Source organism: Cygnus atratus, chromosome 6 (genome assembly GCF_013377495.2).
Source record: "Cygnus atratus isolate AKBS03 ecotype Queensland, Australia chromosome 6, CAtr_DNAZoo_HiC_assembly, whole genome shotgun sequence".
Classification (NCBI taxonomy): Eukaryota; Metazoa; Chordata; class Aves; order Anseriformes; family Anatidae; genus Cygnus; species Cygnus atratus.
In genome coordinates this window covers 18839398-18863366 of record NC_066367.1, presented here as the reverse complement: position 1 = coordinate 18863366, position 23969 = coordinate 18839398, and the positions used below count along the sequence as shown (strand labels likewise).

The following is a 23969-nucleotide window of genomic DNA, read 5'->3' as shown; positions in this document are numbered from 1 at the left end:
AGGCTGTAGACAGGGGTTATCTTACAGGATATGAACAAAGGAATAATACTGTGTGAAGCAGGAGCAGAATGCTACCATTAAAACAAACCTCGCTTCCCAAAATTCAGAAGAGAACCCAGCAGGTCTGTGCTGGGGTTTACAGACACTGCAAACAGCTGTGAAACCCACTGGCAAAGTAGGTGGTCCAAACTGGAAAAAATAGCTTTCTCTAGCTTTCTGTTGTTCTTTGAACTCAACTAGCAAAGGCTTAAAAAAAGTAGATCTAAAGGTCTGCTATTACTGATGACCCCTTGTGAGCATATAAACCACAAACATACTTCCACATGGTTAAAACCTGTTTTTATCCAGCAAATTTTCTTTTTGTAAGCGCAGGAAGTTTCATGTAAATTCTCTATTTCATGTGCATGTTAAAATGAAATAAAATTAATTGCAAAATCAAGCATGTTAAAGTTAGAAGCAGTCAGAATTAGAGTTGTCTATGCAGCATTAATGTATTCAATTTTAATATTAGCTTGATCATAATGCAATTTATAATTGCAGGATCATATATTTTTCCCTTAATTTAATTTACTTAGGATGGATCAAGACATCAAAAAAGACTGTGAAGAGTATCATTAACCACATATTTGCTAAACCCATGAGTCAGCTCTGCAAAAAGAGCCAGGATTAGACATAATAAAAACTTGGAAGATTATGAATTTAGCTTAGCGAGAGATTGCTTGTTTCCTTAAGGGTCAGAATCTAGTCTTAGAAACCCATACATAATTTCTTATTATTACTCTGGGATGAGGAATAAAACCTTGTGCTCTGCCCACAGTGATTTGTTGGAGTTGAAATACCATCTCCTGCCAGTATGAAAGATCTTGTTTTTAAAGTTCTTGTTTTACTCCTTCTAATATCTAATATTACTGTAACAGGCATTCCTTTCCAGAGTCCAGTAGTACAATCTAACTTTGGTTCAATTTAAGTTTTGTAGCAGAAATATTACCCTTCTGTCCCTAGTAAGGTCTCCTAAATCACCTGCTCCGTCATCAGCACTTGACCCTTCTCATTGGGACCCACAAAGTCCTGCCAAGTGATTTGATCATATGACTCTTCATCCTCTCCATTACCAAGAGATGTGGTAGAGAGGTGACTTTGTTTATGAATACAGCTTTCACCAGAAATGCAGCTGGACTGCAGGTGCCTTTTCTGGGAGATGTAAGACAGCTGTAGCCCATCAGCACTACTCCTGCAATCAAGGAGCAGTCATGTGGCTGTGGAGAAGCCTCATCCTTGACAAAGCTGGATCCTGCTATACCCTCCCTAGAGTAGTAACCTCTTTGAATGATGCAGGTTTGGTGAGTTTGTAATAATACAAAACTTCCATGAAAACAATTAAGCCCCCTAATTTTCTGAAACTTTTTTTGAAACTGAATACAATACAAATGATGGTTTGTTTCTTTTTGCTCCTAGGAAGTTTCTATCTCCTTTTTAAAGAAGGAAACAAACAGTACCTTTCTGCAGCTACAATTTTCTTCCAGTAGCGTATGAAAAATATTTTTCTTTCTTATGCTGAACTCCTAATATTGAAGCATCAGCTCCCTCTAACCTGAGTTAATTTGTATTTAAAGTTTTGTTTTGCCTTTTCAGCCTTCTAGAACTGTCATTAAAATGTTTATCTAGTTCTCCAAATTATGTCACTAAAATAGGACAGTTAATTTGTATTTGTTTGTATAAAATCTTGAGGCAGCTTTAGTAAATGAACAACAAATGAAATTTGTTTCATAAATGAACAACCTCTTCTATGAAGTTAATACAAGTTCTTACCTCTCTGTCCAACAGCAAAATTTGACTGACTGACTCAAATGGTAAACATTTTCCACTTACCTTTTTTACATACACATGTATCCTTTACTTACTATTTAAAACTAGTTCCTTCACAACTTTATCAGATTAATAAACCTTTATTTGTAAAATTAAGTTACTATAACTTCATTTTTTAATCCTTTCATGTGGCTTTCTCCACCCTGAAAGTATACAAAACCTTGCTTTTTTTTAATGTTTGCTCTTTCATCCAGTTAAACAATTTAAAAAAAACTTGTTTCAGCTCCACCCCTGTTTTCACCTGCTCTCAGTAATGTCTTGGTTCTTGTAATTGCCTGTTTCCATCCCAGGTGCACCTCCATGTGCCGAGCCTGGCTCAGACATGTGCAGGTAATTGGCCATGCAGGTGTCCTCATTTGGAGTTACCAACTGTTCCAAGTCAGCAATCCTTGTATAAAGGTCAAACAAACCAGTCCAAAGGGAAAATGTATTTTAGTAGCAGCCATTATAAAAGTATATTTGGGTTGCAAAGCTTTGATAGAATTATTCAAGTGCTGCTTTTGAGTGACTATGTGCAGATTCTGTGATCTGACTCCCAGTTCTTCAAGGAGTGAAGTATTGCAAGCACTCTGTAGCACTGTATCTACATGAACAAATTTAATGTCATTCTAGTTGTGAATGTTTATGTCAACTGGGTTACAGATGTTTCAGATTGGCCACACTACAAGCCAAAATAACTGTAATTAAAATTTTCACATCGATGTGACCAGCAATTCGCAACAGAAAGCTACTGTCTGCTCTAGATGGTTAGGCCAGGTGAAAACTGGGTACTGTTCCTTCCATCTTATTTGCATAGTCCTTTGTTCTGTACTTCATATCTTAATTGCTGAAGATTAAAAAATTCTTTTGTTTCAAGCTAAACAAAACTGGAAAGCTATGTACATACAGATCCCTGTTCCTTGTTGCTTTCTCAGTTTTTTTTTTCTTTGTAAAACAAGTAGGAAGGGAGCAGAAGCACTATCAAGTCAGAGTGATAGCATAAACAATTTATTGTTTTGCTTTGCATGGGTATAATGTCTGGTACACATGCAGTGAAGGAAAGACACCTTTTTGTGTTTTACATAGGGATTCAACATGTCAATACATGTTAAGACAGTTCTATAGTACAAGCCGCATAAGGGTAAACAGCAAATAAAAAAGCAGGTAAACTTGCTTGTTTGGTATGCGTGTGAATAGCATAAACAGTGTGAGCACATTGCTCACATTAGACATGTTTAAACTCTGCTTATTTGCATTTGTTTTCATCTAGATCACTCTGCACAGATGTGGCTGAAAACACTAGAGTTAATAAAGCCTAAACAGTACCACTCAAATTCCCTCTCTGTAGACAAACACCTGAGAAGGTGTTTATCAAATAATGCATTGCTGTTTCCTAGAATTATTCCTGTAATCCAATTTATCTGCAAAAGTTCAAAGACTAGTAAAATGCTAAAATAGTTGAATAATGGAATCATTCCCCCAGTGTCGCCTGCCCCTTCTGATTCATAAAACTCTGGCTTTGGTCTGAAGAAATGTGTGGAAATGATTGCCTCTAACAAGAATGTGTGAGAGGTTTTGGTTCTGCCCCACACTGAATAAAACCAAATGTGAGAACTTCAAAAAGTGGGGCTGCAGTGGGGCTGTACTCCCCCATCAGCTCTGCTCCGAGCAAGGCCACTTGGTCCGTGACCGCTGTCACTTGGAGGGGTTGCTGCGGCTTGCAGGGCAGAGGGCCTCTGAATGTCCATCAGCATGGCCACGCTCTAGGTAAATTGTAAAATACATGTTCCAGCTATGCACTTGTATAACATTTTTTATATATCCAAAAATCTTTATTCAGTCTGGTTGTTGTCCATTAATATTTTCTGTCTTGATGGTGTTTTCTTTCAAGCATTGTTAAGACTCTGCTCATTTTGGGAACTAATTGCCACTGGAGTATATTTATAAGAACAGAAAATGCACATTTCCCTAGGCTTTCCTCTTCAGTACAAGGCCTGTCCCTTGTTTAGCCTTGTTTTCGGTAGATATGATGTAATTTAAGAGAAACTGAGCACTTCTTACAACACAATACTGATGTAATAAAAAGAGGTAGAAGGCAATGTTATCCTAATGACTTAGAATTCTTTTAAGGCAAGTCTGGATTCCAAACTGATAGAAATCAGTGGGAATAAGTAGTAACAGCTAGCTTTGGATTGAGTCACAAATGTTTAGTTTACTAACACGTGCACAAATCTGGCAGGACTTGGAGAATGAGATAGCTGTAAGTTCCTCACTTATGGTGAGGCCTAGGGGTACTTGCTCCATGTCAGTGGAGTGGGTTCTGTTGAAGGAAGTAGGATAACCATAAGGATTTCTTTCTCCTTCATAACTAGAAGGAACAAATTAGATGCTGGATTGTAAACTACCTGCCTTTGACCTTTGTCCACAACTGTACTTCTGACTCTGATGGGTGTTTTATCATTGCATTGCACTATCTAAAGAATGATATATATATGACACATAATGAGTGAATGGTGCCCAGCCACCTCACAGCAATTCCTTTAGCATTCTGCTCGTCTCATTTGTAGGAGTTGACGGATTAACCCAATGCCTGTGTCACTTGTGGAAACAAAGAAAAGTATTCTCAGTAAATAAAAAAGGGAAGGAACATGTTGAGCCCATTATCCAGGAAGCTGAATTTCTGCTAAGACTGTCTTAGTCAATGTAGTTCTTAATTTCAGTGTTTTATGTATAAAAACCATGTGCCTGGCTGAAGCACAGTGACTGAGACTCAAGATGGAATTAAACCACTCTAGTTTTTTGTTCTACTGACACTGAGGATAGAGGAGTGCATTTGCAGGGACCTTAGTCCCTAAACAGCCTTAGTGATGCCCAACATTTCAGGTAGAAGAAGTAGAAGAGTTTCTTACAGAGGTACTTGAGAATCATGGGATATGGCTTCTCACCTTGTGATAAGACTTATCCAGAATTTGATGAAAATTCAGACTCTCTCTGTCATGTGGTGTGCACAAGTCCAGTAACAGGACAGGACAAGCAAGTTGAGTGACCTAGTATGCTCATGAATTCTAACATTAACAGCCCTTGTTACTGGCCTGAGGGACCTGTTTTAATCATGTTATTGATGCATATCATACTACGTGATACAGAGGGCTGTGGCTTCCTCAGGAACCAAGGGTAGAGGAGGAAATAAGCAATATGCTCTGAGTCATCACCTGTCTGTCTTTGAGACGGCCAAGAAGGGGACGGTGCGAGCTGCATTGATTTCACTGGTAGTGTGTGGACCGGAAACTCCTGCCTGTATTTATGAGGGTGAGGACTCAAGACTCCCTTCTTAACTCTATTGCTGACACGTTGCAGAAGAGAGGTAATTAGATATGTTTTGAAGAGGTGTTGTAAGGTTAGTCCTACAAATAATTAATATTAGATTTTTTTTTCTGATATATAATTGTATATCACAAGTATTTATGATTAGTATTATTTGTAAGTGATACAGAATAATAGTTTGTTCTAGCTTTTTTTCAACATTTGCTGGGTAATGGATGATGCATTCTCTTGGAAGCCAAAGAGCAATAGTCCTGAATAGAGCTGAACTGAGGTTTTGTAGGTCAAGTATACTTGGCCTAGAAAGATGTTGAAGCAAACATCTTGTTAACGTTCACTACACACATTTTTCAGTAAAGATTTGCTGTTAGGAGACTCAAAGCACTGAAAGAGAAGTAAGCATTCTACAAAATGCAAAAGCATTCTAAAAGCAAACCCTACTTGTCAACATGTAGTTTATAATTTCTCTGTGATTCATTGGCCTTATTCATCTTACTAACTTGATTTGCTTACTAGCTTTTCTGACTCAATTATTATTTTTCCAGTGTTTCTATTCTCAGCTTAATGCCCAAATTTCTGGTGTACCTCCTTAAAGTTAACTCCAGAAGACAAAAGTAAAAGTAAAAAGTAGGAGCTTAAAACCCAAGTTGTTCCACTGCCCACAGTATGTAAGGTATGACATGGACTGTGGTCACCCATGTAAAAGCTTTCAGAAGAAAGGCACAGCTCGTTGTTAGTGACAACAAAGACAGGAATAAAAGATTAGGTAATGTAGCAGCATGTGATATTTTTGTTTTATGTTATGTTTGTGTTGTATGTTACTCAGAGAAGATGTTAGTAAATGTAGCTGGAAGATAAATTTCCTGACATGGGACTAGACACAGTGAGGTGAGATAATCCCAAATGGAAAAGAAAGGTATTTGTCCCCTTGAGATCAAATAATTCTCATGGCTTTTTATGTATGACCTCTGAAACCGTATGGTTTTATGGTATCCAATCTGTGATTAATATACATATACGGTAGTTCAATAGCATGTAACTAATGTAAATAAACATTCTTAGAGAAAGGAGTACATTTGGAGTTATGGATTTAAATAGAAGGCACAGAATTAGGTAGTATAAGTTTTGATTCAGCTGTGTTTGAGAAGGGTTTGAAAAATTCTTGTTCCTGGAAACAATGAGATACAAACCTGTTTGCATAGTCAATCTCCAGCCAGAAAGGATTCCTGTCAAGTGAAATATTAACCCAAAGGAATGCAGTTTCCTTACAGCAATAAGCTCTTGGCTTCAAACAAACCGTAATGCAGAGCTAAAGTGACCATTTAAAAAACATATATGCATCCAGAAGATTGGATGGCTGTCAGACCAGAAAAGGATTATCCTATCTTTTAGCTATAGCTTACTTGTTTGTAACTGTACAGACTGGTTCTGTAGTGCTGAAAAGTAATTTCCAGCTGTATGGTGGCCAAATGTCTATTGCTTTGGTTGTCTCATTGCAGCAGGCAGGTGTTTATATTATTCAAACTATCATAGCAGCTGGTAGCTATATCAGTAATCTGAATGCTTTAGGATAGAGTAAGCTCAAAGAATATTTCCTTCACTTTCTCCTGGGGAGCAGAGTCTCTGCTGGAAGAGATGTTCTTCCTAAGCAGGGTCAGATTTACACTGGATCTGTGACAGAAGAGGCAGCATGGAAAGCTATGAGACTGCTGAGGGTGATAGTTGTATGGTCCCAAGCTCCATTCCTTTACAGCACGTGCTAGATCTGCTGGTGAGTGCCAAGTTCAAACTGCACTCATTGAACCTATCAGGTACTTGTTGCTACAGGAAATGTTTTTTAAGCCCCAGGAGGCATTTGTGCTAAAATACCAAAATACCAGCAGAACAACTCCTCATTCCTCCTGACAAGCGAGAAAGGGCTAAGAACCATAATCCAGACCATAATGTTCATGCTAAACTGTGTTTCCCTCTTTTTTTTTTCTTTTTGTTCACACAGAGATCCATATGCAAAGTATAACTTTCTGTCATTGGGCTCTGATGTGCTGTGCAGGTGTTCCTATGTACGAATAGAGGAGGCTCATGTGTGCTGGAAGTCTCAGCTGTTGAATAATTAAAAAAAAAAACTTTGTTTCTCTGCAGAGTGCATTTCTTCCTCTGAGCACCCTTCCCTTCGCAGAGGCTTGGCAGCAAAGCCTAAGCATGGCTGTGCAGTACTGTTCCATGTCCCTTTCTTGGGCAATCAAATCTATTGTCAGATTTATTCTAGCACTTAGAATCATAGAATAACCTGAGTTGGAAGGGGCCCACAAGGATCATCAAGTCCAACTCCTGGGTAACACTTAAAACCAAACAAATAGTCTTCAAATAATGTCCATCAAGCAAACAAATTAGCCTCTTTCCAGGAAGTCCTGCTGTGGGTCCAGACCTTCTCCAGAAAAAAAGAAATCAAATCAAACAACCAAGTGAAGATATCTCAAGTCTCTGGCACAGACAACCAGCAGACCCAACTTCCTGCACTGGTTTTCTTGGTTTGAGGAAAGACAATGAGATTTATATTCTTCTCCCTTTTTTACTTTGCCTTTTTTAGAGGCAAAAGGTATGCGCTAAAATCCAACAGCACTGCTCCTTGTCAGCATGTTCCTTTCCACCGAGTTCTAAGCACACAAACTTCAAGCTCAGGCCTGAGCCCAGTGTCACTTACTCTGAACTTCTCCACGGCAATCTTCCACCCTCCTCCCATCCCTCTCCCTGCCTTTGACAGCTCAAAACAAAACACTACCCTCCATTTTGTTTCATGAATACAGGGGTGCTTTTTTAAAAGAGAAGCATAGATAAAGAATCACTCTGGACCCTTTGTCCTCCATCCCAGTAGATCAGCACTCCACCGATTCAAGCTGATATGCAGAAGCACCGTTGCATTACTCCTTGCCAGGAGGAGACTGACGGTGTTTTTCTTGAAGTAAAGCAACTTTCAGAACCTTTATCAATGAATACGTGAATCCTTCATTTGGGAGTAAAAATTCCACTTACAGATTCTAGTCTTTGTTCATATATGAATGTATTAAATAGAGGGGACAGACTTGCAGGAGGGCAGTAGGGAAGAAGGTGGTGCAACGTTTTCAAGCTTTTTACACACATAAATTTTTGCCTTTGGAATGGCTAACTTGGGCACACCTCACAATGGACTATGGAGAGATTAACAGTAGGATTGTTTTGCTGACTGTTGTGGTGGGTTTCAATCCAACCATGGGCTCCTATAGATCCCTTAGGACTAGTGTCTTATTGACTGGGAAGTTAAGGGGAGGGGAGATGAGAGGAGCTAAGCATTACATCACAAATCTTATCTGCCTGTGGCCCTGAAATGGGAATTTACTCATGGAAGTTATCTGACCTTAAAAGATAAGTGAAAGACTTTATTAACAGCAATGTCAAAATTATCATTACTAGGAAGCTGGGTTAATCCACTCAGAGGAATGGGGCGGCTCCCTCTGCTAGCTTTTATTTTCTGTTTTTCACAGAGTCATTCTAACATTCATTTCACTTTGGATGATGTTGCAGTCATAGCTGAAAGGAAGAAAATATTTCCTCTGCAGCCTCATCTTGCATTATATGTGTGACTATAGCCTCAGAGAAGGACTGTTATGGACAGTGTACAGGAGGTATCTCAGCTCTCATTAAACACAGAACATTAAATGTATTGCACAAAGAGTTACTGTGACCATCACAAATAGTTAAGCCATGCTTCTGCTGCTATCAGTGTGCAAAAGGCAAGATGTTAAATTGTAGGATCATTACAATTTTGCCCACCAAAAAGGTGGAGAAAATGAATCAAAGCAATCATTTTGCTTTCCATATTTCCTCTTTTTATCTCATATCTGTCAATATTGACCCAGGGAGGAATTTCAGTCCTCGGCAAATAACTTGGCCAGTGGCTTACAGGTGGAGTTGGTTGAAGACTCTGGCTACGCATATTTGTAGGCCCATAGGTTGTGTTGATTCTAAAGATAAGAAAACAAAGTTTTCTAAGGGACTAATTATTTGAAATACAAGGAATTTCTGCCAAGATCCTTTGTTTAAGTAGAAAATGGGGACTTCCTCATCTTGCAGAACTGAACTGAGTGTATGTTCCTTTAAAAAAGATAAAAGAGAGAAAATACAGCCTTAAAGGAGATTTGTAAATGCCTGCCCAATTGGAGTGACTACTGAAGTCTTCTGACAGCATATGGAATTTTCATAAGATCATCTTTCTTTTTGCAGATGCATGGAAAACATAGGGCCTGGAACTCTACCCTCTGCAGTCAGTGATAAAATTGCCACTAACTCCATGGATAGAATGGATCCAGATGTGATGGAGATTATTGTTATTACTCTTAGTCTATACTTCAGTAGCTTCAGAAGCCCTGAGCAGGTCACATCTTTTCCATCATCCATGTCACAGAAATTCTTCTTGTAGTGTCAACTACTTTACATTTATACAATGCATATTACAGTTGGGATGCAGCCAAGTCCAAGCCTTCTAATACAGGAGTAGAGCATTTAGTAATCTGTGATCCAAGTGTACCTCGTGGTTAAAGGTATTGCAGCACTAGTCAGAAAAGAACAAATGTGGCACTAAGGGACATGTCTTAGTGATAGGACTTGGTAGGTCATATTGATGGTTTGACTTGATGATCCTGAAGGTCTTTCCAGCCTAAATGATTCTATGTTTGAACAGACAATCTCCTTCCTTTGTCTTTCTTTCTCTTTTAAAAAAAAAGATGTTCTCAAATATATATAAATATTCACTGATTCCATGTCCTGTTTAGCTAGTTCTGCTTTGATGCTGATGTTAAAAAACAAAAACAACAACAACAAAAAAAACAACAACACAGTGAAGGTGACTGACAGATAAATTAACTAATTGGACTTCAGCTTGCTTAGATCTGGGTGATAGCACTGACCTTGTAACTTGGAGCACTAAATATATGTATAATAAACAAATGAGAAAATTTAAATTTCAAAGAGAATCTGTCACCCCCATATTTATGGAAATGTATCCTGCTGTTTTGTCTTCATTATGACCTGTTTATCTTTTATCATATTATTTGTGATCCAAGTAAAAACACATTCTGGCATCTGTTCTATGCCAATAGTTGCTCTTGCTATGAACATGCTTACATTTTATTGCATTGGGCTATTTGCCACTTTATGTAAGCTACACCAGCTGCTCTTGCTCTTGCACAACATATTACTGTATGCAGAACTCTGGTTTTCCCCAAAGCACATAACGCTTCGTAAAATCCGGACAACTAAGTCTCTAGGAAGTGATTTAAGTTATATATTAAATCTGTGATAACTGAGAACAGAAACAGCCATGAAGAACTGGTACTGAAAAGCTGCTACTCTAAGGGAAGATTGTGGTTGTGGGCAGCTATTTTTTTACTGTGGGTTATGTATGTTCTTATATTCTTTTCTGTACTGCATTTTCCCAATACTTGCTGCTTTCCTTAAATTTGACCTATAGAAAACCATGATGAGAAATATTAATAATAAACATGGAGGTAATTTCTATTCTGATTTTATGGCAATGAAATACATTGAAGTCAGTCCAAATCTACTTGACAATAAAGTCCCTGAATCCTCTTTGTTGCATTTGTGTGACAGGTTTCATTCTCTTTTTTCTTGGCAACCTTCTGCACAGGAAAGAAACATTATGCAAATAAAAATTCCAAGTGGCATCCATAGTTGGAAATTATAACAAGATAAAATTATAACACGATAAAATTATAACACAGTTGGAAATTATAACAAAATTTCTCGACATCTGGGGTGATATAGGTCAGACTGTGCTATCACAGAGCTAAAGCATGTTCATTTTCAAAGGTGTAAACTCTTCTTCAGCTATATTTTTAAACCAATTTGCCTATGGTTTGGATGCAGAATGGCTGCAACATCATATTAATTCCAAATTTAAGCACTTTCATTGCTTAAGCAGTAGTTGAACTTTGCTGTTTTTGACAAGGTGTTTGTGATTAACGTGCTCCTGAGTGTAAGGTTGTATTGGCAATGCTGCTGCTGCAGGAAAAAGTTAAAGTATAATTGGTCTAAGGGTGTGCAGAGAAGCAGCAGGGGATGCTGGTAGGGATAGTAAAAGCTCAACAGGGTTACAAAAACCTGCCAAATCTCCATCCGCACTGCAGGGAGCTCCTGTAGCTGCCAGGGAGTAAGGAAAACAGATGGCTGTTGCTTTTGAAGCCACTAACACATTTATTTCTTAGCCTGTTGTGTATTTTTTCTTCTTCACCTCAAGTTTCCAACTCCTGCAGTAGCTCCAGGAGCAACCAGGCATTGGCATACATGTTGGAAGGAAGCCATGCAGGCAGGTGAGTTTCAGCTGAAGATGATGGTTGCTTTGTTTTCTTTTCCTTTTCCCCAAGCTGGCTCCACAATTTGGCAAAGGGATGTCAGGATTAGAAATAGTAGGATTGGAGAATCTGCCAGACTCTATTAGAGGGAAACAGGCAGAGCTGTAGTAAATGGGGAGATGGAGCAATGCCAGCAGGAGTGTGGGCGTGGGGTTTTGGATGCAATTAGCATGGCCGGCCAAACATACCCTAGCACGGACACTTCACAGTTATGTGCTGAATAGTTCTCTGTATTTGTGCTTATTTTCAGAGGGGTATAGTTCTTACCTGTAGCTGGGGCCTTGTTTTGGGTTCAGAAGTGGGTTCACAGAATGCTCTAAATCAACTCTCCGCATCTAAAACAGAAGAGCATGAGACAGAAAATAAATTAGTGTTTGTTTAAAGTTTATGTTTCCACTGGATTACAGCTATTCTTAAGGACTGTAAGACTTTTGTTTCCCCTTAGTTTTCTGGAACTTCTAATACATTTGTGCACTGTTAAGAAGAATAACCAAAGACCAGTTTGAAGGAGGGCAGAAATGTGTAGGGTGTTTAATTTCACTTTTAAAACATCACTATGGGAGCTTGAAGTAACATTCAGACTTGGACTGAGTTAGCAATTCAACAAAATATATATGCAGGTTGACATGCAGAGTAATAATGGCATACGCTTTGTCACCTATCTGAGGGGAAAAAATCTGCCTTTGTGCAGGTTTCTGATTGTTGACTTCATCCAATGACTGATTCATGCCCTTGACAGATGTTTCTGATTTAGGCCAATGAAAGCTTACGGAAGCTTTTTCTAGGCTCTGAGGGAAGAATGCCAACCCAATCAAACAAGCAAATTTGGAGTTTGGCTTCAGAATTGACTAGCAAAGCTGGATAATTTCCTCTTGCAAAAGCTGTGTGCCATCATTATTCTATGGCAACCTAAAAATTTGATAATAAGTACTAGCTTGCTATTTTTGCCATTTAATCATTTAGCCACTATTGCCATCTACCAAGTGAGACACTAAAGCCACTTATTCAAAGGCTTGTCTGGCTTGCCCAAAATAGCACACAATTCCTAAAACAGCAAAATATGATGCATACAGCTGCCCCAGCTACGTGAGTAATTGTAACAAATATTTCTAGATGCACAGCCATAAAACAAACTCAAGATGGCTCTGTGTTAGCTGATATTTGCCTTTTAAAAATTATTGTTGTTGTCATTAACATCATGAAAACAAAGTAATGGGACTCACTAACACAGGCCAAACACAGCTGAAAAGACCGAGGTCAGTAACATAATGTAACAGTAATACCAAATCCACGGGGTTCATCACCACAAACTAGACCTTGATTTTGTCAGCTGGATAGTAACTGCAAATTTTTCTCAAATTTCATCTGTTTGATGCTCTAGTCCAGTATTTGTAGGATTTCTAGTATGGCAAAGCACAATGTCTATTTTGTTACACACCTCCTTGTACAATAGTAACATTTCTGGAAGATGCAAAGCTTCTTAATTTTCAAAAAAACATATTCAGTGATTCAACTTTCTCATTATAATCCTTAAAAATTATTTGACAGCAAATGTTTGGCATAGGAATAGTGGGAGTCCAAAGAGACTGTGGTGGTTGTCTTCACATCACTCTGTATGACAGAGTTGCCTGTTCATGGGATGGGAGAGCAGTTTGCTCCATTTGCTTCCTCCAGGCTGCAGCCCTGAATTTGTCACTTAAAGCTTTCAGAAACCACTACTAAAAAGTTAAGTCTCAAGTGTTGAAAATATTTCATGAATTTCACCAATGTCAGCACTATGTTCATAATAACATTCTGGGTGTGTTAGTATTTGGAACCCAAACTGAAACTAAGTGTAAGGTATCTAAGTTCTTTAAAATCAACAAGTGTAAGGTCTTTAAGATCAACAAATTAAGAGAGTGGGGGAAGAGGGGATTGGTCAAGGATATCCAGCATCTAAATCTTAGAGAGAGATGTGTCTTTTTCATTTATGTATGATGGTATAGTTTATCATCATTCTTTTGTATGCTCTCTGTTTTATGAGCCTCATGTGGGAAAGCTAAATTTAGCATAAAATAGCCATACTGCATTAAATCACAAAAAGAAAAAAAAATCACATCAATAATTCCTATTGAAGTGGGATTTATGACTCAATGCTAAGGTACTTTAGAGCTATAGTTCAACATTTTTTATTAGTGCTGTAGATCACGCTCCATCAAACTATCACTTAAGTATATACCAATAGATGATTAAAACACCTGTAGACATTGATAAAGTTGACTTAGAATTGAAATTATCATTCTGTAAAATACATAACATTTCTCAAGAAAGGTTGTGTTATAGGTGTAGATATTTAATTTACGGTTTCCACTTAGGGATGGTCTGTGATTAAAGCACTACATTATTTCTTTGCTTGTAGCCCTGAGTAACCCTGTCTCCCTTGCAGCCTTTGAACCTTCAAGTTGATGAAGGATTTGATGCAGAGTGCAGAACATGAATGAACATTTAAAAATGAGTGGCAAGGGTTTTCTTGGCTCATTAATATTAACACCATTACCTTGTGGAATTAGAAATTAGGAATTAGAAATAAGAGAGGTGTTGCTTTGTTACTCTCATCTCTTATCAGTCTTGGAAATTTATTTTTTTTATGTGCTGTAGATACTGGTTTTATTCCCTTGCATAGAGAATCTACATTTTCTCCCTTAACTTACAGTGCTGCAGAGTGGTATATGCCATAAGAGACAGTGGACCTCCTGAAGTGTATCTGGACCTCTGTCATGATGCTGTTGTATATCTGATCTATCAGAGCCTGTATTTTTGGAGATGAACTTTGGAGTTCAGTTCCCATTTTGTGCAAGCCTGGTTATATGTGAAAACGCACTCTCCCAATTTTTGGTGGGGTGAGATGGGCAACTTTGTTCATTGCTATCATATGTATCTAGTACTTAGTGCTGCTTTTGTGTAATAACACCATCACTTACTGTGGGACTGTTCCTTGAACTGTCTTGAGTGTCTAAATGGAATTTGTATATGAATTAATACCTCATAGAGGGTGAAAAATTCTGGCAAGAAGTGCTGTGTGATGCCCATGAAAAGCCGTATCAGCTGGGTGGACAGTTAGGCACAAGAAATTTGAGAACTCTGAAGTGGGGTGAAAAACCTTAGTTTTTGATTTCCTGTAGTGTTCTGCTACTGCCTATAGAGTGTAAAAAGCCCAAGTCACCTATCTCTCATCCAGCAGTTGATGCAGATGCAAAACCTCATGGTGGTGGATTGGGGTGTGTGAGGGGAAGTCATTTTATCAATCTGAGAATGTGGGGTAAATTATTTGACACCTGCATAAAATGGAGAGTGGGAGAGCAGCATGCCTTCCCATTAGTTTGACTTTGGGATGGGAGAATTTTCTCACAGCAGGGGGGTTAATAATCTCTTGGCTGCAGGCTTTGAACTGAAAATACACACCACTGTTGGAGCTAGGTTCCTCAGGCCTTATGTGGGATTATGGTGATAACTCCATGCTTTAATAAAATGTCATCACGGGGATTTGAGCAGGAGCTGCTCAGAGCATGCCAGCATAAACGCTGGCCACAACGAGACACACAGCTCTCAGCACTGCTCAGAGCAGAAGGCAGCAGGCCAGCAAACAGGCAAAGCTTCGAACTGCTGCTGAGGTTTTAAAGCTTGGACATGTTTAGAACCAGATTTTTATAAATGTTGACATGGTAAAGTCTTCTGGATTTATTTCACAGGCTGCATTGCATATAGCAGTGAGCCACGTTGTTTAGACGCTGAAACCTATTTTGATTCCTAAGGGAGAAAAAGAGAAATCAAATGCTTAATCAAGGCAGCATTCAAATTCACAATGTGTGTGAAGGAGGAAAACCTGTTTGAAAATACTTCTAGAAATAGTGAATGGAATCCTGCAATAATCATATTATATAATTCAATGTGTGCTTCCAGCCCAGAAAGCCAGCCGTATCCTGGGCTGCATCAAAGCAGCATGCTCAGCAGGGCGAGGAAGGGGATTCTGCCCCTCTGCTCTGCTCTTGTGGGACCCCACATGGAGCACTGCGTTCAACTCCGGGGCCCACTGCACAAGAAGGACATGGACGTATTAGAACAAGTTCAGAGGAGGGCCACAAAGATGATGAGAGGTCTGGAGCGCCTCTCCTATGAAGACAGGCTGAGAGAGTTGGGGTTGTTCAGCATGGAGAAGAGAAGGCTCGGGGGAGACCTTATAGCGGCCTTCCAGTCCTAAAGGGGGCCTGCAGGAAAGCTGAGGAGGGACTCTTTGTCAGGGAGTGTGGTGATAGGACAAGGGGGAATGGCTTTAAACTAAAAGAGGGTAGGTTTAGATTAGATACCAGGAAGAAATTCTTTACTCAGAGGGTGGTGGGGCACTGGAACAGGTTGCCCAGAGAAGCTGTGGATGCCCCATCCCTGGAGGTGTTTAAGGCCAGGTTGGATGGGACCCTGAGCAACCTGGTCTGGTAGGAGGTGTCCCTGCCCATGGCAGGGGGATGGAATTAAATGATCTTTAAGGTCCCTTCCAGCACAAGCCATTCTATGATTCTATGATCACTTCAATGGAATGAGAAACCCTAAGGCATCCAGTAAATCTTCCAAGCTTTCTTTCCTTTCATTTCCCCTTTAGAGCTAGAAATGGAGGAGATAAATGCATCTTGTGGTTTTCTCCTGTCAGTCACGTTGTGGTATATAAACATGACCTCTGCGCAGAAAGTCCAAAAAGCTTTTGTTTGTTTTGGTCACAAAGAAAACCTTCAAACTGTGACATCTTCAGGGAGAAATGTGTTCAAACAAGGCAACAGAACCGCCTTCATTGTCTGAACCTCCTTCCTGAAATGCGACCTGTATCTTAGTTCAACTCACTTACCCAGGCAGTCCCTGCAGACTTGCCTCCACATGCTGTCAACCTGGAATATTTTGAAGACAATGTGCTAAAATCCAAGAATGTACCAAGTTTCCCAGTGACCAAACACCCCTGAATTCATCCAAATGTTGATTGGAAACGCTTCTTATTAAATGTTGTAAATGTCTTGTGGCTATACCGGGAAGCTATTGCCCTGCTAACATATCTCTCTGAATGTGGGTGTATGCTTATTATTAAAAAGCTGCTGAGATTCATTCAGTCACATCAACAAACCTCCCTCCCATGCCACCCTGAAAGGCCTGCTTGCGTAATATGACCAAACCAGTAGAAATTGGTTCTTTCTGAGGAACATACAAAGAAAGTACTAATGTCTTTGTGTGTGTACAGGACAGCATGAAAATTGCAGACGATATCTACTGGTTGCTACTCTCTTGGGCTGAATTTCAACAAGTGACAGAAAGATGTACCTGTGCATAAATCCCACTTCAGTCAAACACATGTTTAAAGAATGGCTGGAACATAGCCGTTATTAGAATACATGCAACAATGCTAGAACTATTTTTTTTCTATAGCATTCACTAAGCAACCCACTCCTGGCTACTTCTGTACTACTGCATCTTATTTTTAGAGGGCATCTGGGACAGTGATGGTACAGATTGCTTACTGTGACTCTCTGATAAATATGAAAAACATTGATTTATAATCAGTAATCCCACGTAATTCTGTTCTTTTTGGTCAAGAACGTCTTTTTCACATGCTTTATCTTTTTTGTATGTGCATTCCTTAAATAAACTGAATGGTCCATTTTTTCTGCCCAGGGTTTCATTGCTTAGGCTACTGTAATCATGCCTTACTGGTCCTCTGCTAACTACATTAAAATCGCTGTTGTCCGTATATAAGTACAACCATGTATGGTTTCTTAAATGCCATTACTAGAAAGATCTATTCTTAGACAGCGGTCAAGCTTGCAGTGAAGGGACAATTTTGATTACATGGTTTTAGCATCTGGCTCAGCTCATTAGATCTTTTGGGATTGTTTGGTCTAGTTGCCTAAATCTACAATTGGTAGCACAGCTGTTGCTCACCCCTGCAGTGGACACGCAGTGACCACAATGATGGTACATTATGAGGTTGGTTTCTTTTTTTTTTGAGAAAAAAATGATGAATCTCTATTAAACAACACACTCTATATTGAAATCATCTCTCTTGTCATCTAATATTTCAGAATTGTTTAAACTGGTGCTGCAAAGGAGCTTAGCAATTGCATGTGACTGATGCCTGGGCAATCAGGATAAGCACAACCTTTATTATAGTTTTGAAATTCTGTATGATGCCATCAATAAATCTTTGATGTACAGATTTACACTTGCCTTAATTTTTGTTTGAAACCTTAGTGATAGGGAGATGTCACGTGGTTCAGTATTTGTCTTTCAATCATCCAAACTAACCAGGTGTCCAGATATCTCTATGAATTTTCAGTGTGAGAAAACTGGGACAAGTTTCACCTGATGTGTCTTGTGCATCATGTTGGGAAATATATACATGGATAGCCAGAAATATTATGAAGAAATGAAATGAACTTATCCAGCAATAAATTAGCACTTCTGGTACTGGCTGGCTTTCAAGTCTGGATCTGCAAAACAGTTGGGAGATCAAAGGCTGAGACTTCTGTATTTTTTTCTTAATCTAATTTTGCATCTGCTTCAAGCAGCAGAGGTATTCAAATTATTGACAGATATCAGGACATCTTCATTCAGCCTGTTCAGGGGCATTCAGAGAACCTTACAAAGTGACAACCACATCTCTTTTCTGGAGTGTGCTCTTTGTTCTTGCAGTATAAATCTCACATTTAAACCCCATACTAAAATGCTCTGGCAGCTTCTCCTAAAAGATTCATGTTATAATGTCTATTTGGCATCTACAACTGTTTTTTTTTATTTAAAATGTTTTCATATTCTTTCCTTTTTGCAGCAGCAGCATCATTGCTGGACAATAATACCTTGTGGAGTTTTGTAATGGTTTCCACAAAAACCCTGAAGCAATGTTTACAGAGATTATGCTTTGTACTAGCTGAAATTATGTTGATGAGGGTTTAGTAACATGAAATTAAGAGGCCTATTAAGTGATATACATCATACAGGCTTTGTTGTCTGACGAGTTGGTGGAACGTGAAGAGGAGGAGCGTGTGGATATGGATGGCTACTCTGACCAGTAGCCAAGCTATGATTTCAGAAAGAACACATCTGATTTTGTCTGAGGGAGCTGCCTGAATTTGCACCTGCGGTTCCTGTAGAAATAATGTCTTGAGATGAAAATGTGGGAAATTTTAATGGAGTTCCTAGTTTTTCCATACATTTTTGTGGACTGTACCTTCCCAGAAAGCATTCTAACAGGTAGGGGATTCTGAGAACTGACAGAAATGCTGCTACAAGTGAAGCTCCACATGAGTTATCAACTTTCTTTTAGCAGGGTTCAGAGTTTACAAGAAAATTAAGCAACTGATAAATGGGTCACATCCCTGACTGGCCTTAGGGCCAGCTGCCACTCTGCACACATGAGTGCACATGAGTCATCCCAACGCCTAGGGGAGAAGGTAGCTCCCTGAGTGAGGGTAACATGACAGCTTGCTGGAAATTAGACAGAGAGAGGGGCTCTGAAGAAGTTTATAAGCAGAACAGGTGGCAGAAAGTAAGGGGTAATCACACATTTTAAATTAAAAAGAAAAAACACTCTCTGGGGGCTGCATGGCCTCAAAATCTTCTGCTAGGTGCAGGAAGACTCCTGTGAGATACAACACATCGGCCACCTAGCAGCCGTACTTTGGCAGGCTGCCTCTGTATCCACAGATCCTGCTCACTTAGTTTACCGTAGGGGGATTACATGCTTCACTGGATGTCCACCTGCTGCATATGCAGCAGTCAGCTCCTGAGGACCCACTGGGAGTGCAATCAGGTTCTGGTTTTCGTTTTTTGTGGTTTTTATCGTTAGGATTTATTTGGGATGTATGCTGTATTTTCTTGGCTGAATATAATGTCTAATGAGAAACACGTAAGAAATGAGCTGCATAGTTTTGCTTCTTTTGATAAGATGGGGTTTAAGGATGCAAGTCCTCAGCTGCTTGATGCACTCTTCTCAGATCTTTTTTCACTATTCACTGTTAAACTTTTCCTACTAGATGGCTGAATTGGCCTGGAGAAACAGATTAGCACTCTATGCTGTCAAAGTAGCACTGATCATGAGCAGCCCTAGGAAGTCTAGAAAGCAACAGCACTTCTATTGCTTATGAGCTGGTTATTTGTATATGTGAAAAAGAATGGAAATAACGTGAATGGAAAAAAATCATTCTCCTGTACTTTAAAAGTCTCTCCGGGTCTCACCTACAGGATTTCAGTGCAGTAAGACTCCATTATTGCAGAAAAGATTTTATCCTTTCAGGCAATTTATTTAGGTGCTAAATAGGAAGGGAAACAAAGGAATCTGTTAAAAGCCTTGACTTCATTTTCAGTACTTCATCTTCCTTCCTTGCTTGCAGTTTGCCATTGCTTCAGCTCTGGGACGCAGCGGTCTTTCTACTTGCCTTATATGAGCAGTTGTAAGAATCTTCTCTGTCCATTTCCATTTTTCATTTTTCTTTCCCTTTGCTTTCTTTTATCCTCCCTGTTTGCTGTTCATAGTGACTGACCATTCAACTTTTGAAATATTGCTGGCATTCTTATTCTCCTATTCACTCTGTACCTCCAGTCCCCAGACGCTGGAAGCTGGAAGTCGAAAAGCCAAGGCTCATGTGGCAGGTGGGCAAGTGCTTCTTGTGCAAATATAGTCATTTGCATGTGAATGTGTTCATTTGCACACAAATGCTTTCATTCATAGGAATAAAAGGATTCTCTCCATGTGTACCATTTGTGCAAACAAAAACTGGATTTATGAAACTACTTAGAAAAGTAGGGGAGAGGCCAGGTCTTCTGCCATTTTGACTTCAGTATTATGTTTGCTATCAGATACAATATTTATCTTATCAGATGTTCACCTCTGATACAATAACCAAAATCTAATTTTCAAGTACTATTGATTTTAAAGCTGTTTACCACATAAGGTAAGGGTTTTCTTCCCATGGTGTGCATATAACTGCCATATGGTGTAGATCCAAAGTGCCCAATCCATACTGGAACCTTGGAAACTACCATTGCATAAACAAAACAGATATTTAGAAGGTCAAACACAATTTCCTCCTAAGAATGGTTGATACAGAGAAGAAACTGAAAGCCTTCCACCTTGTTTAGTGAGGTAGATTAAAGAAACATATGTACCAGTGAGCTTCTCTGACAAAAAATACCTAATTTTTGAGCTGGAACCAGTAAACATGTAATTTTTTATATCTACAGTAGACAAATTTCTAATTAAGGTTGTAGTTTTGTAATACCCTTTACTCAAGATCATCTTGAGCATATACAGTCTTGCTTGCTAACCCTAAAAACAATGCTGTATATAGGTCACTTTTATATCAGGAATTACCAGTCAAATGCAAAGTATGTCAGGAAACCCAAATGGTAGTATGTATCTATAAAATTTGGGTGCTGCCATCAGCAAAGAAGAGGGTAACAAAAGAGGTGAGGTCAGCCAATGCTTGATAACAGACTACTGGCAACTCTTTTTAAAGATACTTCGTATTTTTTGAAGTGGATTTTGGGAGGTGGGTAGGAAGAATTGTTGGAGGATGGTACTTAAATTTTTAGAAGTTTCCTCTATGTAATAAATGTCAAGATCTTCAAAAGTCCTCCAAAAAATCTAGTATGACTGCTGGTAATCTTTGCCATGAGAAATCCCAGAGCTTGGAATCTTCCACTGCAGAAGCTCCTCTCTGGATTCTCTGAAAGACTTCCATGTCAATTCTAGTTGTCATGGCTCTGCTCAGTTCAAGATGATCTGATGAAGATTTTGAGGTAAGAAGAGGCGTTTTTGGTGGCTCTTAAGACATTTCATCCCAAGACCATAATTTTATTCCTGTGTTGGTTTAGAAGACAGAAAAGATTATAGCGGGGATATAAAATTCTGTAGTACCAGTTTATTTCTGTCATGCAGCACCTCAAGGCACTCAACTACATTCCTTAGGTCAAGAGCCAAAGACAAGTACTGAAGATGCAGATATGGCAATGTTTATTAACTGGCTTTGCAGTGTGTCTGCATGCAATAACCCATTTTGCACACCTCTACTGGTTCAATACTTGTGGAGGCTTTATAGTCAGTACAGTACAGTACAGTATGACTGACCATAGCTATGTTACAGTTGGTTCTTTTACATACGCAGGTTTTAATGGAACTCAGTAAAAGCCCGTATATGAAAATTAAAAGCCCTTATTAGGGAAGATTACAACCCAGAAGTTGAGCATCAAGATGGTCACTATAGGGAGACACTCATCAGCGTTGAAGTTGACTAGGAATCTACTGCTACTTCTGGTAAAGAAAGAACAAATAACCCATCAGGCAGAGTATGATGTCATGAAATTGTCTTAAAATCCATCTAACTTACAAAATTCTCAGAAGTTAAATATTTGCAGTGGTCTGAACTAGAAGCAGGCATGGAAAAAGTAAAATTCTGCCTCGTGCCTTGCACCTTCTCAGAGGCACCTGGTAGCAGCGTAGAGGAGCTCTAACACTTTTATAAATCTGGCACTTTAGCCAGATAATTTATAGTCATTACAGTCAATATGTGTTTCAAAAACCCAAGAAAAGAATAGGATGGGGTTATTCCTGGCTAGTGTTTGGAAAGATGAAAAAGAAATAACAGGAAGATGTTTCACAGCTTTTTCAGAACCACTACTCAAAGGAATCATTATAAAATGAAGTAAAGGCCAGTGTCGCCGCCTTGCACAGAAGGATCTAAAAAGTTTTTGTATTTTCTATCTCTGATTTCATTACTCCTAATAACTCGTTTCCTGATGGAAGGTAAAGAGGCACCTGAAATATAGATTTGAGTCCTTTTAGTTAAACCTTTATCCCTTTGTCATAGCTGGTTTTTTTCTTCTGTAGTTCCATTCATCTGCTCTACTGGAACTTTCAGTCGCATGGTGTTAAAATATGGCTGTTCTAAGCTAATATGCATTAACTTTTTAAAACCTGTTTTATACATAACCTATTGTATTAATATAAAACGTTAAGGCCATTTTTTCATTTCCTGGGAATGGCCCATTACATTGTGAGCAATCTACTCTTGCTTTTTTAGAAAAGACTTTGAACTCAATACAAAAGGAAAATATAATCACGTACAACTATAAAGACCGCTTTTTTCCCTTTTGTGCAGTGTAACAGAGGTGGATGAGTAGCATGGTAATGAAGAGATGGACCGTCTTTATTAGCACACTCGGTGAAAGGGTTCTTTTCAGAACTTCAACTTTTCTTATCTTCTTAGTTTTCATGACGTCTGTTCGGACTCTTTCCTTTTCTTGACTTTCTTTTAAATATGTCTAACAGACTGGCAAAGCCAAGCCAGTTCATCCTTCTTTCCAAAGAACGCTAGATACAAAGTCTAGTGGTTTAGATGCTTCCATAAAAGTTTTTCATATATTTAGAGAAGTATCGCTGTATTGCTGTTTGCATTCTTAGGATCTAGTCACGTGTATATCTCATAGTCATTCTTCAATTCCTCTAAAAACAAACACAACTAAACACTTGCTATGATGGTTTTATACTATAGTTAAAGGAGGCTAATAAGATAGGAAGTTTCTTTGAGTAACAAAATAGAACTAGAAATACCACTTAACCCTCTAACCTAGGAATTGGTTAATACAGTAGATTTGTGGAGGACTATTTGATGATCTCTCGCCCTCTTCTACAATGTGCTCCACAACCCTTTTTAATACTTCTCTGCTCCTCCTCCACGCTCCCTATTTTCTGGTGTTCCTCCCACCCCTTCTGCTTCAGTATTCTTTGCTATATAGACAGTTCACTTTTAATCTGGCTCAAGTTAAAGAATTCTAATACACTAAAAGGAAATGGCCATACGATTGAAAAAAATCACTCCAGCCAGCAGAACAAATGAAAACTACCTTCCCTACTCCCATACTGGTACAGGGGGAAGTATCCCATCATCACTGTGTTGAGCTCTGAGGAAGGAACCTCAAGAAAAACAACAGAGAAACAGGAAGCATTACTTATTATCTGAGGTTAGAAAATTGGAATCTTAGTCTGTTTACTGGTATTTACTTGTAATATTATAAAGAATAACACAGATATATAGTATGTGTAATTATATTACAGGCATCTGAGAAGAACCACTGTTGTTGCATTACTCAGAGTGAAATATTCATCCCAGAAGTGTTGCTCTTTAGCATGTGCATCTTCAGTGCACTAAGCTATTTATAGATCTTGGTCTTGAAACAATATGGCTTCTATACAAGGACTACAGAGCAAAATTAAAGAATAAAAAGGAAACAAATTGTGTAGACAGAAGAGGCTGAAGGGCACAAATAATGTCATAGCAAAGTTGATTCCAGTTTGATCTTATATCATGGGCATCACAAAATAATGAAAAT

At 38.9% G+C, this 23969-nt stretch overlaps 1 protein-coding gene and 1 long non-coding RNA gene across 6 annotated transcripts in view; one reads left to right on the top strand and one right to left on the bottom strand.

Moving 5' to 3' along the window:
- The window catches only part of LOC118258840 (neurabin-1-like), a 122727-nt gene that overhangs the window by 68911 nt on the left and 29847 nt on the right, over positions 1-23969 (bottom strand). For all 5 annotated transcript variants that reach the window (XM_035567935.2, XM_035567965.2, XM_035567944.2 and 2 more), the window contains exon 6: positions 11838-11905. The gene's annotated coding sequence lies outside the window, so the exon portion shown is untranslated. The remainder of the gene's footprint in view (positions 1-11837; positions 11906-23969) is intronic.
- Positions 4902-23969, top strand: part of LOC118258926 (uncharacterized) — a 41489-nt gene continuing 22421 nt past the window's right edge. The window contains exon 1 of the long non-coding RNA XR_004781915.2: positions 4902-5209. This is a non-coding gene — a long non-coding RNA (uncharacterized LOC118258926). The remainder of the gene's footprint in view (positions 5210-23969) is intronic.